The sequence below is a fragment of the Rhinatrema bivittatum genome, chromosome 5, assembly GCF_901001135.1.
Source record: "Rhinatrema bivittatum chromosome 5, aRhiBiv1.1, whole genome shotgun sequence".
Lineage (NCBI taxonomy): Eukaryota > Metazoa > Chordata > Amphibia > Gymnophiona > Rhinatrematidae > Rhinatrema > Rhinatrema bivittatum.
The window spans coordinates 241,701,986-241,718,193 of NC_042619.1; the positions used below are offsets into that span (position 1 = coordinate 241,701,986).

Here is a 16,208-nt window from a genome sequence, read left to right on the forward strand (position 1 = left end):
CAGAGGAGGATGGGTTTTTTCCCAGGACCATACTTCGTTTCTTGACTGCAGTTTAAGAATTTGAATGGACAATCGGCTGTAGCCTACAGCTTTGACCAGTTAAAATGCTGTCCACACAGCTGTTCTTATTGGTTTATTTTTTTCTGCTGTCTTCTTTTACCAATCTGAGACTGTAAAGTTTACCTTTTCCTTCCAGCAATGAGATGAAAAACACTGAAGAAGCTGAATAGAGTAAACCCTGTCACCTTTTCTACTCTCTCAGCTGCTCTGTATTTCTTATTGTCTGGTTGCATTTGTGTTTTCCTCTTTCCTTCCACTACCTCTAGTTTGGAGACATATGCACCTGGTCTTAAAGTACAGTCTGCCCACATGACCATCTGTCTTATAAAATGAATTCCAGCAGTTCTCTGTCTTCTTGCTCTGAGTGGTTCTTTAGTTTCTGTGATACTTCACAGTGATTGCGAGACTCATTTTGATATCATGGCCAAGTCTCTGTTCCTCATAAGGTAAACATACACCTGTGTAAAACAGATTGTTGAAATAAACAGACAGTGTGGCATTAAGTATTGCCTTAAGACCTCTGATTTGATAGATATTGCAAGTCTCTGTTCCTACAGTTAATGCCATTCTATTCCTGCAGCACCTTCAGCTCAGAGAACTGTTAGTATGCCAAGACAGCTTGAGTTGTACTGTGCAGCAGCTACCATTTGAGACACCATTATAGAGAAGAAAGGAAGAAAAAAAGATATTTTCTAGAAAATGCCCACAGTGCTAGTTTGCTTTGGTGTCCTGCTTTGCTGACAGCGCTTGTTCTGCTTCACAGAAATTTATCAGGAAAAAGAATGGGCAAACTCTAATTTATCTAACCAAAATTAAAGGATTCAAGGAAGCTTTTATTTAGATTGGCTGGAATCTGGACATAAGTCATCTAGAGGACAAAGCATTACGATGATGGGCCTGCATTCAGCTATAGTTTGAGTCATGGAAATAGATGAGATACCTTAAGTAGTAATCTAGATTCTCAGTCCTCGGATTCAATGGATCATGCAGACTGAAAGTGTCCAGATTGGTAGGGGCCCCGCTGTTGACTTGAAGTCCTAGGTGTTTACCTCTGAGGATGATAAACTCCAAGAGCAGGCCACAGACAATTGATTTTTTTTTTTTTTTTTTTTTTAATGGAGATTGGATGTATATATTTGGTTCAGCAGAATTCTCCTTTTGGGCTTTCAGTGTTAATGGAAGCTGTTCTCTGGGACTGTGCTACTAATAAGCCTTCATTGGCAACTATGCTTTTTCCCCCCTCCCTCCAACTCTACTCCCATGTAGCAGACATTACATTAAAAAATAAAATCTTGACATCGCCATAAACCATAACTCCCCCAATCTCAGTACATATGCAGCTTGAACATAGCTCATAGATGTCACTATTTTGTTATAGCTGGAACTCCCTCCTATAACACTTCCAGGGGCTGTGAATGCTTCCTTTACAGTAGCACCATGGAGAGCCTAAAGAGAAGAAGTTGGACTTGGGAATTGAGTTGAGGTCTCCTGCATGGAAAACATGAGGAAGGATTTACCGAAGCTTGACGAATGGTCTAAGGTCTGGCAGCTAAGATTTAATGCTAAAAAATGCAGAGTAATGCATTTAGGATGTAAAAATGCAATGGAAAGATACAGTATTGGAGGTGAAATTTTCTAAGCACAAAGGGAAGAGTGGGATCTGGAACTAATTGTATCTGATGATATTAAGGTGGGCAAACAGGTGGATAAAGTGACAGGAAAAGCCAGAAAGATGCTTGGCTGCATAGGAAGAAGAATGATCAGCAGAAAAAAGGGTGATATAGCCCCTGTATTAGGTCCCTGGTGAGACCTCATTTAGAATACTGTGTACAATTCTGGAGATCGCACCTTCAAAAGATATAAACAGGATGGAGTCAGTCCAGAGGGTGGCTACTAAAATGGTCAGTGGTCTTCGTTTTAAAGCATATGGGGATGTTTAAAGATCTAAACATGTACACCCTGGAGGAAAGGTGAGACAGGGGAGATATGATAGAAACTTTCAAATATCTCAAAGGTTTCCGTGCACAGGAGGTGGGCCTCTTTTAACGGAAAGGAGGCTCTAGACTGACAGGTAATGCAATGAGATTGAAAGGGGGTAGATGCAGGAGTAATTTTAAGAAATATTCTTTACAGAGAAGGTACTGGATGTGTGGAACAGCCCTCCCCATGGAGGTGTTGAAGACAAAAATAGTATCAAAATTCAAGAAAGCATGGGATAAATACAGGGGATCTGTAAGGACGTGATGGGAATAATAATGCAAAATTAATTGGAAGGATGGGCAGACTAAATGGGACATATGGTCGTTTCCTGCCTCATGTTTCTATGTTTCTAATTATCTTTGCATGGAGTTTTGGAATGGATTAATTTTTCTAGTTTCTGTCCTGGAAAACCTAATGATTAAGATAAAAAGTAGACCAAACTGAGGATCTTTCTTGTCAACAGAATTTCAACAGTTATATATTCTTTGCCAGGGACAAAATGGGAACAAAGGTCTAGGCCTTTCATAAGTAAAAGCTGCAACTGCATGCATGTCAAGAACCAAGCACCCTTTCTAGAGGAAATAGATTTGACTTTGGAAGTGCTCATGTGGCAAGAAGTTCAACACAAGCAGCCACATGTTAAAAGTGGATCTGGTCTTTGAATTCTATACAGCAGACATTCAGAGCTTGTGTCCTTTCCTAAATATAACTATAACTTTTTTTAAATAAATCACTAAACTTCAATAAAACTCCAGGCAATGTACAATAAAATAAGCCCAAAATGAAGGGTGTATGCATCCATAACCCCACAGTACAAATTACCTGAAATATTTGTGTGGGAAAAAACATTTAAAAAAACCTAGAACATCTTCATTTAAAATCGTGAAAAATTCTGGGGGGAGGAAGTGACGTCACACAAACGAATGGAAGCCTAAGGAAGGAGCTCCCGAACCCAATCTACAAAAAGGCAAAATTTAGCAAGCAGGACCTCCAAATTTGTGGCGAAAACACGAGGAAAGCCCATATACCAACCCCAGGATGTTGGTGCGGAAGAAAATTGGGGATTTAAAGCACTTCTCTTTCGACCCGGTGAAGACGCGGCCTCCCGGAGCTGAGACGGTGGAGGGAGAAGCCCGCGAAAATGGTGGCGGGACGGAGCCGGGAGGGGTGAGTGCAGAACCTGGGTTCCTGATAATAGGTACAGATGCACTTCCTCTGACCCGAGGAGATTTTCAAACATGGTTCGGGGAACTGAAGGAGGAGATGGGCAGCATGAAGGCGGACATAAAAGCCTTGATTGGGGAGCTGCGCCATGCCCATGAGGCGCTAGAAGACCGCGTGGGCGCGGCAGAACACCGAAGAGCAACAGGAATCCCTGCAACAAGAAGTGGAGAACTTGCAAAAGTCCAATAGAGAACTGAGGAGCTGGGTGGACGATTTGGAAAATCGCCCACGGAAGGGCAACTTAAGGTTCCGGGGATTCCAGAGGAGCCAGCGTACTCGGACTGCTCTGTGGTAGTAAAAGATATATGTGAGCTCCTTTTATATGAAAATAATCCACCAGAAGGCAGATCGGAGCTCATACTGGATAGAGCGCATAGAGCTCTGGCGAAACCCCGGGGCAACCAGCCGCGGGATATAGTGGTGTGTTTTCACTCCTTTCTAATCAAAGAAAAAGTTTTGGCACAATCTAGGAAAAAGGACATTATTTGGCAGGGGTACCCCATTGAGGTATTCCAGGACCTCTCTGCATACTCCATCCGGAAGCGTAGAGAGTTTAAGAATATAGTGGCAGCTCTGCGCAAAGGAGAAGTACGCTACGAATGGCTTTTTCCTTTTGGACTCTCCTTCAATGTTAAAGGAGTCCTGATTCGGGTACAACAAGTGGAAGAAGCCAGAAAAATTCTCGCGGAGGTGGGGCTGCTGTCCCTGCATGGAGAAGACGCAGCTCAGAACGCCGAACAGGATAAGAGAGATCAGTCGCAGAGAGTAAAATCTGGAGGCAAAAGACTTCGCAGGAACTCGGAGGGGGTTAATCCGGACTCAAATCCAAACAGATGAAGGAAAACTCCTACAAGAACTTTAAAAACTTGTTTCAAGATTAAAGTATTCTCCTGTTGACAGATGGAGGTTCAAGGACGTTTGGAATTAATTCTTTCTAAAGGCCTGGTTATATGTTTCTAACAAAGTTAGAGTGTTGATATATTATTATTGCTACAAGTTTTATGCTAGTTCAATGTTTTAGCAAATATAAGATCGGGTTTGGGCTCCTAGGGAATCCATCGAGTGGTCATTCCTTCTCATATAAGAAAGGGAGAGGGGGGTGGGGAGGGAGGGGTGGGAAGGGTGATGGGTGGGGAAGGGTACTTTGAGGATGGATTAAGGCTAAGGATGGAGGAGAGTGGGGAAGAGAAAAGCAGGAAAGCTGTTTTATAATGTCTGGATGTATAGCACTCAGCATACTAGAGGTTAACATTCAGTATGGCGGGCTCCATTAAATTATCTTGGAACGTGAAGGGCTTGCAAACATATACCAAGCGTAAGCGTCTGATACAGGATGCTATCAATGCCAAGACAGATATTTTATTCTGTCAAGAGACGCACCTAAGGAAACAACATGAGAAAATGATTTCACATCATTTCCCAACTCAGTATTATGCTGCTGCTACGGTGAAGGGCAAATACAATGGAGTGGGTATCCTCTTTTCCAAGAATATAACAGTGGATGTGCAGACTGTGATTAGGGATATGGAGGGTCACTATCTTCTGTTGAAACTGAAAGTAGCCCACCAAATTTATATAATAGTAAATGTATATGTCCCAAATACGGGTCAAGATACTTTTATAGACAAAATGGCTACAATATTGAGGCAATGGGTGGAGGGCCTTGTGATAGTGGGAGGTGATTTCAATTTGCCTTGTTACCCATATTTAGACACTAGCACAGGCAAATCTGCCAATACTAAGACACACAGAAAAAGTCTCAGAAAATTAATGCAGGAGTGGGAACTAGTAGATATTTGGAGACATATTCATACATCTGAGAAGGACTATACCTTCTTCTCAGCGGCACATGGTTCTTATTCCAGGATAGACATGTTTCTCCTGGATAAAAGTTTGGTTAACTTTGTAAAAGATGCCAGTATTGAGGTGATTACCTGGTTTGACCATGCAGCTATTAGTCTTACCTTGCAGGGTGTGGGGGATCAAGGAGAGGAAAGATTCTGGAAACTAAATGAGTCTATTGGAGGATGGCCAGTATAAGCTCCAATTTCGTCAGGAAATGGAACAATATGTGGTGGAAAATGATACTGGGGATACATCTCCTATGGTGGTATGGGATTGCCTTAAGGCAGTGGCTAGAGGAAAGCTCCATTGCGCGAGCCACCCATGTTAAGAGGGAACGGGAGAGTCAGAGATTTAATATTCTACAGCAATTAGGAAAATTGGAAGTGCGTAATAAGCGGAACCCAGATCCCCAACTCAGATCACAAATAAAAAGCCTGCGGGAGGATCTGTACCACTTAGACCTGCGAAATATTGCATACCAACTAGATAAGGCAAAGCAGGCATATTTTGAGGGAGGAAATAGTGGGCAGGCTATTGGCTAGACGACTCAAAGCAAGGATGTGTCTTAACCAAATACTAAAGATTCAAAACGAGAAGGGTGAAATGCTTTCAGAAAATGCGGCAATCAGAGACCGCTTTGCCTGGTTTTATCAACAGCTATATTATGCAGGGAGACATTCAGGCCTACCTATCTGATATCCATCTTCCCAAACTGGGTGATCTCCAGCAGGAGCAGATACATAAGGAAATAACGGAATTGGAGGTCACGCTTGAAATTGGGCAAGTCACCGGGGGTGGATGGTTTCTCCACTGGCTTTTATAAAATATTGAGCACAGTGGTAGTAGGGCCCCTGACAAGAGCTTTCAACCATCTGCTCTGTGAAGGGACGATATCGGCTCAGGCAAACAAAACGGGAATCACGATTCTAGCCAAACCAGGCAAGGACCCAACGAAGTGTGGGTCTTATCGGTCTATTTCATTAATCAATTTAGATGTGAAGATTCTAGCTAAAATCCTAGCTACCTGCTTGGGGGGTGTTGCTACCTTTTTAATTCATCCTGATCAGACGGGGTTTGTACCCGGCAGGCTTGCAGCAGACAACGCGCGACGGGTATTAGATTTGATTTGGTGGGGACAGAAAGAACAAGTGCCAATGGTTCTTCTCACAGTAGATGCCGAGAAGGCATTTGATATGGTGCACTGGGATTATTTATTCACAGTTTTAGATAAAATGGGATTGGGCGGCAATTTCTCCACTTGGATAAAGGAGTTATATCAGAATCCCAATGCTTGCATCAAAGTAAATGGTGGATACTCCCCCCACCTTCCAAATTGAACGGGGAATGAGGCAGGGGTGCCCACTATCGCCCTTATTATTTGCCTTATATCTCGAGCCCTTAGTGGAGGTGATCAGGTCTTATGGTGAGATTCAGGGACTAAAGGTGGGAGATCAAGAATATAAACTTTCTATGTTCGCTGATGATGTTTTATTTGCTATTTCTTATCCTGAGGAGTCGTTGGTGCCCTTGCTGTCCACTCTGTCCAAGTTCAGCGACGTTTCAGGTTACCGCCTGAATGCAGAGAAATCTCAATTGCTAAATGTGTCTGTTCCACAGGCTCAATTTGATAAGATACAAAAGGCGTTTCCCTTTACGGTGGTCCATACATGTCTAAAATATCTAGGAGTCAAAATTGGCCCTAAGTTGGAAAACTTGTTACAGCTTAACTATGGGGGGCTTTGGTCGAAAATTGTACAAGACCTACAGGTGTGGGAACGATTAGGCCTATCCTGGTTAGGTCACATTGCGATAGTAAAAATGAATATTTTATCCAGATTTAACTATCTGTTCCAAACTCTACCTATAGCCATCCCAGTGGAGTCTTTTACTTTATGGCAAAGGAAGTTGTTGCGATTTCTCTGGCGACACAGACCACCTAGAGTTAAGACGGGTGCTATATCTACCCAAGCAGAGGGGAGGACTTGGGGTACCTTGTTTGTCTTGGTCTTATGTGGCAGCGCAGTTACGCTCGGCTATTCATTGGCATGCATCTTGGAAAGGGAGAAGGTGGGTTGCATTGGAAAGGACGTGGATACGGGGAGGGGGACTGGGTTCCCTCCTCTGGTTGCAGAAGGTAGACAGACCAGAGAGTAAACATGTTGCGCCCACAATACACCGCACGCTGGCATTATGGGATGAATGGAAGGCAAAACTGGTGGGAACACGGATGTTTTTCTTTAGTACACCAATATTCTTTCAAAAGGGCTTTCTTCCAGATTGCTCTCCTGGAGTGGCACGGAGATGGCTAGAGAGGGGCTTTTCCTGGGGCATCTGATTAAGGACGAGGAGGTTCGGGATTTCCATGATTTGATGATACACTTTGATTTGCCTACCACAGATCATTATTTTTATCTTCAACTCAAACATTTCATAACACAATCGATAGTTAAGAGGGAGTTGAGGCAAGGGAAAACTCTGTTTGAGGGATATTGCGAAAAGGCAGAGCATATGGCCAAGGTTATCTCCAAAATATATCTCTTGCTTAATAGTGATCTTCTGGAACCCCCCCACTCACATTACAAGTTGGGAGAGGTCTTAAAGGACCAGTAGTGTTGGCGTGAGGGTTTTATAAGAATTCAGAGGTGCTCTATTTCTGCCAATCTGGTGGAACTAGGCTATAAGCTGTTGTACAGATGGCATATTACTCCATCTAAGCTACATAAGTTTTCTAACAAATGGGATGGCAGATGCTGGCGGAAGTGTGGTAACCTGGGCTCTTATATTCATATGTGGTGGTCCTGTCCTAAAATAAGTGTTTATTGGGAGGATATTGCAAATTTAATTCTCCAAATAACTCACACTAAACTTAGTCCAAACCCGGCACTGTTTTTATTGAATATACAGACCACAGATGAGACAATAGAACATATGTATTTAATTGCACAAATATTGATTGCTGCCAGGATGGCCATTGCTAGGAGCTGGAAACAGGCTGAAGCGCCAACTCAACAGCAAGTGACCCAAAAACTCACGCAGATTCACTATCTAGAACATTTGACGGCTATTAGACATAAACGCCTGACACAGTTCCATTCCCGATGGCGAGTCTATGTGGATTGGATTTCAGGTGCCCAACTAAGCATATAAGTTAATTTGGAAACTTCCACCTTGAGTTTTGTGGCGTGATGGGGTATAGCTTTCAGGCTCCATACTTTAGATTCTCTTATCACACCTGGAAGGTAGGAAATACAGGCAGGTTAATATTGGCTTGCTGAGCATTACACTTTTGGACCTACATTTTCTTTTCCTCTCATATTCTTTTATTCCTATTTTTTAGCTAAGGTAGACAGAATACTGAAGACATCCTGTGACATTATGAGAGGGGTTGAGGGGGGGGGGAGGGTAGATCAAAAAAGGGGAAAAATAACCGTGGTAGTATATATCTGTACTGGATGTAACACCTTAAGATGAATTATCTTGTATTTTCTTGTACTTATGGTCCCAAGTGCATGCGAATGCTTCTGCATCCTTGGTATTTCATGTTGTGGAATGTACCCTTTATGGTTGTGATATTATTAGTATCATATGATATGGTTATATCCTGGTGGTTCTTTATAAATCTTAAATTAAAAAAAAAAAATCGTGAAAAATTCTTCTTTATTCCTTTAGTGAAAACGTTTAATCCATCCATATACAAAAATGCAGCGTTGTAGGGTTTTCTGATCCTAAAAAACCCGAGCCGCTATATTCTGGATTGACTGAAGGTGGTCTGATTATTTCTGAGGCAAATCTGAAAAGAGAGTAGTACTATGGTCTAAGCGTATTTAGGCACAAAGAAAAAGGCGATGCCCCAACCTTACAGTATTCAAAAATAACAACCATGGGGCAGTGAAATCTGATTGACCAATGTCTTTATCTTGAAGAAATATTTATTTATAATTGCACAGATGTGTCAAAGGTATTGCAGGTTTCTGATGAATTTACACGGCCCCCTGACACGGACCATATTTCGTACAACTGCGTTGAGAGGGACCAACAATCCTAAATTTAGCAATGTATAGATATAAAGAGTAGAACAGCTCCACCAGTGTAAAATGTGTGGACTGGATGTAACAAAAGCACAGCAATTTTTCTTTTTCTTTTTTTTTTTAAAGGGTTGTCCTGCTTTTGTTATGGTCCACACATTTTATACCGGGGGTAGCTGCTCTGCTGTTTATATCTGTACATTGATAAATTAGGGTCTGCTGGTCTCTCCCGATGCAGGGGGTGGAAGAGCCAGGGACGCATTCGCCTGGCCCTCTCCCATTGGGTCAGATATGGGGGCTCCATGCCAGGAAGGGAGGAGCCCTGAAGCTTCTTTACCCGCAAAGACCCCAGGGGGTCTTGAGATCTAGGCACTTTACTCGGGGGACCCTCAGGCCGCCCCTGCACAGCAGTCCCCCCTCTGATGTGCCTGTGTGGTGAGAAATGCCTTGTGTATAAGGAGGACAAAGTCCAGCGAGAAGGCCTCAGCACTGCCCTCCCCTGGCGGCAAATTATCCTGTTCGCTGTCCGAGCCCTCTCTGGATCGCTCCCACGGGTCCTCTGGGCTGCCGGGGACAGGGATCCGGAGGGAGCTCCCTTCCCCCTAATGCTCTTGCTTCTGCCGCAGCAAATGTTTCCAAGATGGCCACCATTCCCACACTCAGTGGGAATGGATTGGCCTGACTGCCCTTACCAGCCTGCCTCTTCCGAGACGCAGGCAGCAAGACTTAAATGCCTTCCTCGCCAGGAAGGCACCTAATACAGAGGCCTGTGCGGGAGAGCCGAGAATTGGACTCCCCGCAGGCAGTACAATGAGACGGACGCAGCATAAATGAAGGGTGGGTGTGTGTGTGTGTGTGTGTTTCACAATAAAGGAGAAAATGGCGCGAGCACCGTGGCTGCAGCCGACAGCATGCACCCTGCCGGCCTAGCGCTCCCGCGGGAAGCGCTATGCCTAGTCCTGGTGAAGAGCTGAGTCCCCAGAAGAAGACTCTCTCTTTTTTTTTTTTTTTTTTTTACTTCGAGCCGACCGGGACTGAGAGGGAGGGACTGGACTACCGGTATCACCCCTGGAGCCTTACCGAATGGGAGCCATGCGGGATCACCAACCCCAGCTCCTGAATTGCCTGCTACCAGGGGGGATAGTCTCCCTGAGACCTGCCTACCCCCTGGGAGGCTGGATCCTCTGTACTGCTTGATCTGAAAAAAAACAACCTGCAGATTTATTTTTTTTTTTTGGTAAAAACTTTTCACTACTGCACTGTTGTATCTATCCTCCTTTTTTTTTTTTTTTTTTTTTTTTTAAAGATTAGCCTACACCTCTAACAAAAGTGCAAACCACAGGTTTTGCACCACCTCCATCTGCTAGAGACAGAGAAATACTGAGGAGATGCAGGTAGCACACCAGGTTAAGAGGGGGCGCTTTACAAGTTTTTCTCTGTCTCCATCTGCTGGAAGGGAGGCAAAACCCAGCAGTCTGGACTGATCCGGGTACGTACAGGGAACAGGACACTTCTTTTCCTAGTCAAGTAGCAGTTGAATGGCACTATTTAGTTTGCTCAAGGTTATTCTCAAAGTTATGTCTGGAATTTTATTTGTTACTTAAGCTAGAGAATTCACTGAACAAACTGAAATTAAAATTGGAAAAATCAATGTCAAGTGTAACAGCACAATAGGAACTTCAGTTAAAAGCATGTAACACAGAAATTTGATTCCACTACAGAACAAAGTATTTGAGCTTTTCCATACAGAACAGTCAGGACCGAGGCATTCCAGAAAATGGATTTTACCAGATAATGGACATTCACCCCATATAGTAAAACAAACTGCTTCTCAAAGGGAATACCAGTAAAATAAAAAAAAAGTAGGAAGCTGCACCTAGACTACCTAAAAGTTTGTATTTGAAACTAAGGATTGATGTGCGTGCAAGGACTTCAAGAAACCTGGTACTGGTTTAGAGCAGGTATATGTTGTGACTTCAAAAGCAGTAAGCTTTCTTCAGGAGAGATGCTGCTGCAGAAACAGAAGAAATACTTTCCAGAGAAGCAGGCACATCTTGGTCTCCAAGCCATCCATGCTGCGTTGCAGCATGTCAAACCAGCCAGTCTGAGTTGGCATGATAGAAAACAGTTTGCATCTTTACTCCTCAATCCATTGGCAGAAAACAAAGTACAGCTGGCCAACCAGCGTGGTATATTCACATTCACTATGAATCTTCATTTCTATGTGGAACAGTTTGCTCTTCTCCACTGACACAGGCACACCTTAATAGTGATGCTGACAAAATCACTCATACAGCATGCTGTACAAATACAAATTCTGAGGCTTATTACCGAGTCACTCTGCATAAGACTTCAGAATTCTCTTAATATGCTTTTAAATCATAGATTGTCATTTGCAGCAGTCAAAAAAGCAAACAGAATGTAGGGAATTATTAGGAAGGGAATGGTGAATAAAACGGAAAATATCATAATGCCTCTATATCGCTCCATGGTGAGACCGCACCTTGAATACTGTATACAATTCTGGTCGCCGCATCTCAAAAAAGATATAATTGCGATGGAGAAGGTACAGAGAAGGGCTACCAAAATGATAAGGGGAATGGAACAGCTCCCCTATGAGGAAAGACTAAAGAGTTTAGGACTTTACAGCTTGGAGAAGAGACGACTGAGGGGGGGATATGATAGAGGTGTTTAAAATCATGAGGTCTAGAATGGGTAGATGTGAATCGGTTATTTACTCTTTCGGATAATAGAAAGACTAGGGGGCACTCCATGAAGTTAGCATGGGGCACATTTAAAACTAATCAGAGAAAGTTCTTTTTTACTCAACGCACAATTAAACTCTGGAATTTGTTGCCAGAGGATGTGGTTAGTGCAGTTAGTATAGCTGTGTTTAAAAAAGGATTGGATAAGTTCTTGGAGGAGAAGTCCATTACTTGCTATTAAGTTCACTTTGCGAATGGCAGTGGCTATTCTCTATGGTAACATGGAATAGACTTAGTTTTTGGGTACTTGCCAGGTTCTTATGGCCTGGATTGGCCACTGTTGGAAACAGGATGCTGGGCTTGATGGACCCTTGGTCTGACCCAGTATGGCATGTTGTTATGCCCGACAACGGCAGTATAAGCACTTGCCGTCCGGACCAATAAGACTAGTTGTGGTTCTTTTGTTTTTTGGGATGTTCTTATGCCCAACATCATACTATTACTGGAGTTTTAGCAATGCTGGATAGTACGTTCCTTGTCCTATATGCTCTGACTGACCTTTGATTTTCCAAATTTGGTGCTTAAGGGTCATTAAGCTCCTTTTCTGCCAGAAATGCCTAGAACAGAAGAGGAGATATGCTTCCATGCTATAGCTGTGTCTGCACAAGAACAGCTTCCAATAAATATGTCCCTTGACCCCATTTCTGCCAGGCTCTCCATTGCCACAAACTCTGAATAGGAGGAGGGAAATGCTGCCGATTTGTCATGGTTGTATCAGCAGCAAACGGTTGAGAATGAGGCTGAGGGGCTGGCTTATGTTTTCTGTGTGGCACGCAAATTCCATATAAACAAGGTTTTTCCAGATACATGGTTATTAACAATAACAGTGCTCTACTATATCTGTGATTATCAGAATATTATTTTCCTTTAATTTGTCCTTTTCAAGAGCAATTATCACAAGTGATCAAGTTTTGAGCTTTAAATGTAGAATTAGCACATCTTTTCAAGGAAAAATGACAAAACTAGTGTTAACAAGCACTTGGCATTCAAAGAACCAGCTTCTATGAGCTTACATATTAGCAACAAAAATAGCTCATTTCCCATTTCATTGTCAGCAAGAATTGGGAAAGCAGCAGGCAAGGAGGGGAGGCAATGTTATTAAAGCCGAAGATAACATGTCCCAGTCATAGCTTTGCCTGCTAGAACTCTGAGCTCCATGGCTGCTTAAGAGCTGCTGACATTGTTTCCAGTGGAATGTGCTTCAAATCACACATTTGGCAGCATCACTGAAATGGTCGAACAATGTATTTAAGGCAGAATATTCTTTTGTCCAAGAAATTCAAGATATTGTAACAAAGAAAAATTCCATCTCCAGGTGGCACAAGATGTGTAAACAATGTCTACAGTCCAACTATTTAAGCTCTCTTGGTAGCTATGGGAGCAGGACATTAGAGGTGGAGATCACTAAAGGAAATAAAAATATTTGAAGCTACTATATACAGCCCTTAAAGATTCCAATTTGAGGGAGATGAAGTATAAGCTACTCACCATACTTATATCGATAACATCAAGAAGTATTGGATGAAGCTGGCACTGTCCCCTATGTGTATAAAATGGGTCTCTATTGCATTGTTTTCTGACCTGAAAAAAAAAATTATTTTATGGGACAAAGTGCTGGCAGGTGTTCAGGGGAAGACGGTACAGCTGGGGGATGTATTGGGTCTTATCCACAATCTTCAAGTTGTTGAGAAATATATACAGTTGGCTAATCGCATGCAAATGCATCCTCATTATCCAGACAGGAGATGCAATACCCACTTTGGATACTTGGCATCACTAAATAGCTCAGGTAATGCAGATGGAAAGACTGAATGCTAAGGTAGGCAAATGGAGAATTATTAAACCCTATATATGGAGGCATGGAATGTCTTTTTTGAATATTTGCAACCAGAGACCAGGAGTAGTAAATTGGCTTTGGTGGTTCTACAAAATGCGGGAGAGGCTAAGAATTAGGAGCTATACTACTTCTGCTGTAATAAGATTATCTGCATAAGCATTCCAGCTGAATGTTCAGTGTTAACTAGAAAATTCCATGTCATAGTAGTTGGAGGTCCTGCAATTTTCAGTTACTCTGCATTGATAGCATAGGAGGAATATTGTGCGGCTGGGGAACAGGTGGAAGGGGTTAGGATTTATGGGGGAATTAAGGTATGAATTAGTGCGTTTGTGTGTGAGTGTAGTGTGTATGTTTAATGTGGATGTGTGTGAAACGAAGGGGGATGGGCACAGTTTAATAAAAATTGAAAAAACTCAGTGGCAGACATGATATGCACTCAAGAGTTGGAACATACAGATATTTACAGAAATGTTATTTGATGGTTGCTGTTCTTTGTGTTTGGAATATGTCTCCATGATATATTTGTACTGCTTGAAATATAGCTATATTGAACACATTGCTGCTTTCAATAAAAATAATTTTGTAAAAACCATTAAAAAATTGGTTGAATTTCCATTATCCTGGGTATTAACAAGTAATTTCTCAACCTTTTATGTTCAGTTGCTGTACCAAATGCAAGCCAAATATTCTGACACCTCTTCCTGGGTAGCATCAGCTTTGCTTTAGTTTCAAAATAAGCCGCCTAAGGATTTGTAACTAGGTTTAAAGACACTCTTCCAAATTTATACCACTGCCTGCATAGCATTTTGGAAACAGGCAGCACTAAGAAAAATATCAACCAAATAAGTATAGCTGTGAGGTCCGTCTAGTCACAATCACTTTTATTACTACCAAAACCTTAGTGGACACACAAGTAACCGTGCTGAAGTAAAAAAGAAGAGCCTAGAATGGAAAACATCTTCCTTCTACCATGAACCTCACAAATTTGGAGCGATAGTGATATAGAGATTAGAAATAACAGAGATCTGCATAGGCCAAAATGTTACTCCTGGGGGAATTCTGCGCTACCGCGGAACGCAGAATTCCCCCCCCCCCCCCCGCGCAGAATGAGACCCCGGCATGCCGCGAATGGAGCGCATCCCGCGGCATGCCGGTGAGAGAGAATGTGTGTCAGACAGGAGGGTGAGAGAGAGCAGAAGGGTGTGAGCGAGAGCATGAGGGGGGATGCCGGTGAGAGAGAATGTGTGTGTGTGAGAGCGGAGGGGGTGTGGGGGAGGGTGGGACAGCTTGGTTGGTAAGAGGAGGAGTGGGGGGATGCTTGAGTGTGGGTTTCAGAGAGGGAGCCTATATGAGGAGATCATGAAGGAGTGTGTATGTGTGTGAGATATTGGGAGCTCGTGTGTATGAAAAAAGGATTGTGTGTATGTGAGGGTGCTAGCCTGTGTGAAGGGATTGTGTATGTGTGAGACAGAGCCTATGTAAAGGGCTGCGTGAGAGAGCGACATAGGTAGCCTGTGTGAGGATGTATGTGTGAAAGAGAAAGGGAGCTTGTATGGGTGTGTATGCAAGAGAAAGGGCCCTGTATGAGGGGATGTGTGTGCGCGAGAGTGTGAGGGAGCCTGTATGAGGGGGTGTGTATGTGGAAGGGACACTCTTACAGTGAAATTCTAGGGAAATTCTGCTCAAAATATTTAAAATTATGCAACTTTAATAACGTTTTTCTGTAATAATTTAAAATGTAATTACTTAGACTGTCATGTAAATTGTTTTATTTTGACCAATATAAAGTTTGCAGAATTTTCAGTTTTTGTGCGCAGAATTCCCCCAGGAGTAAAATTTACCCTGTCTGCATTGCTCTCGTTACCAAGTTCAATGTTTCCATCATGAAGTGAGAGAGATTCCTATTAAGATATTTAAACATTTGAAGTTCAGATCTAACCAGTCTCCTGAATTCTTGGGAACAGAAGAAGATACAAATTCCCAATTTTTGTTCTGGCAAAGACAACTCCATATGTAGTAGAAGCTCAATTTTTGACCAGATGGCCTCTCGTAATTGGATTTGTTTCAAGGGGATTCCAGGTTAAAGAAAAATAACTGGCTATGTTGGTCTGCATTTCCCATGTTAACTTCTGTCATTAGAAGTAGATGGCCAAATTCAGCCAAACAGAGGAAACATTCCCAGGGTTGAAACTGTCTGGGAGAGTCTAAAGCTCAAAAATCCTCTTTGTTCATTCCTTAAGACAGGAAAGTAGTCAGACCCCACTAGATGAAGACCTTGGGAAGATGGCTCCTCTGGAAGGCGATCCTTGTGAAACAGGTCGGCCTGTTTCACAAGGAGGAATTGGACCCACTTATCCCGTGGGTCTTGGCGGAACTCGGAGTGGACCTTCCTCGAGGCGCTTCCTCCGGGTTCGGTGGACCCGGTCTTAGCTGGGTTGTGGGGTCCTTCCCGGACTTTTCCTCTTCATCAAT

At 42.8% G+C, this 16,208-nt stretch overlaps 1 protein-coding gene across 3 annotated transcripts in view; it reads left to right on the forward strand.

The window, feature by feature from the left end:
* Positions 1–16,208, forward strand: part of SCAF4 (SR-related CTD associated factor 4) — a 428,510-nt gene that overhangs the window by 79,412 nt on the left and 332,890 nt on the right. The window lies entirely within an intron of this gene.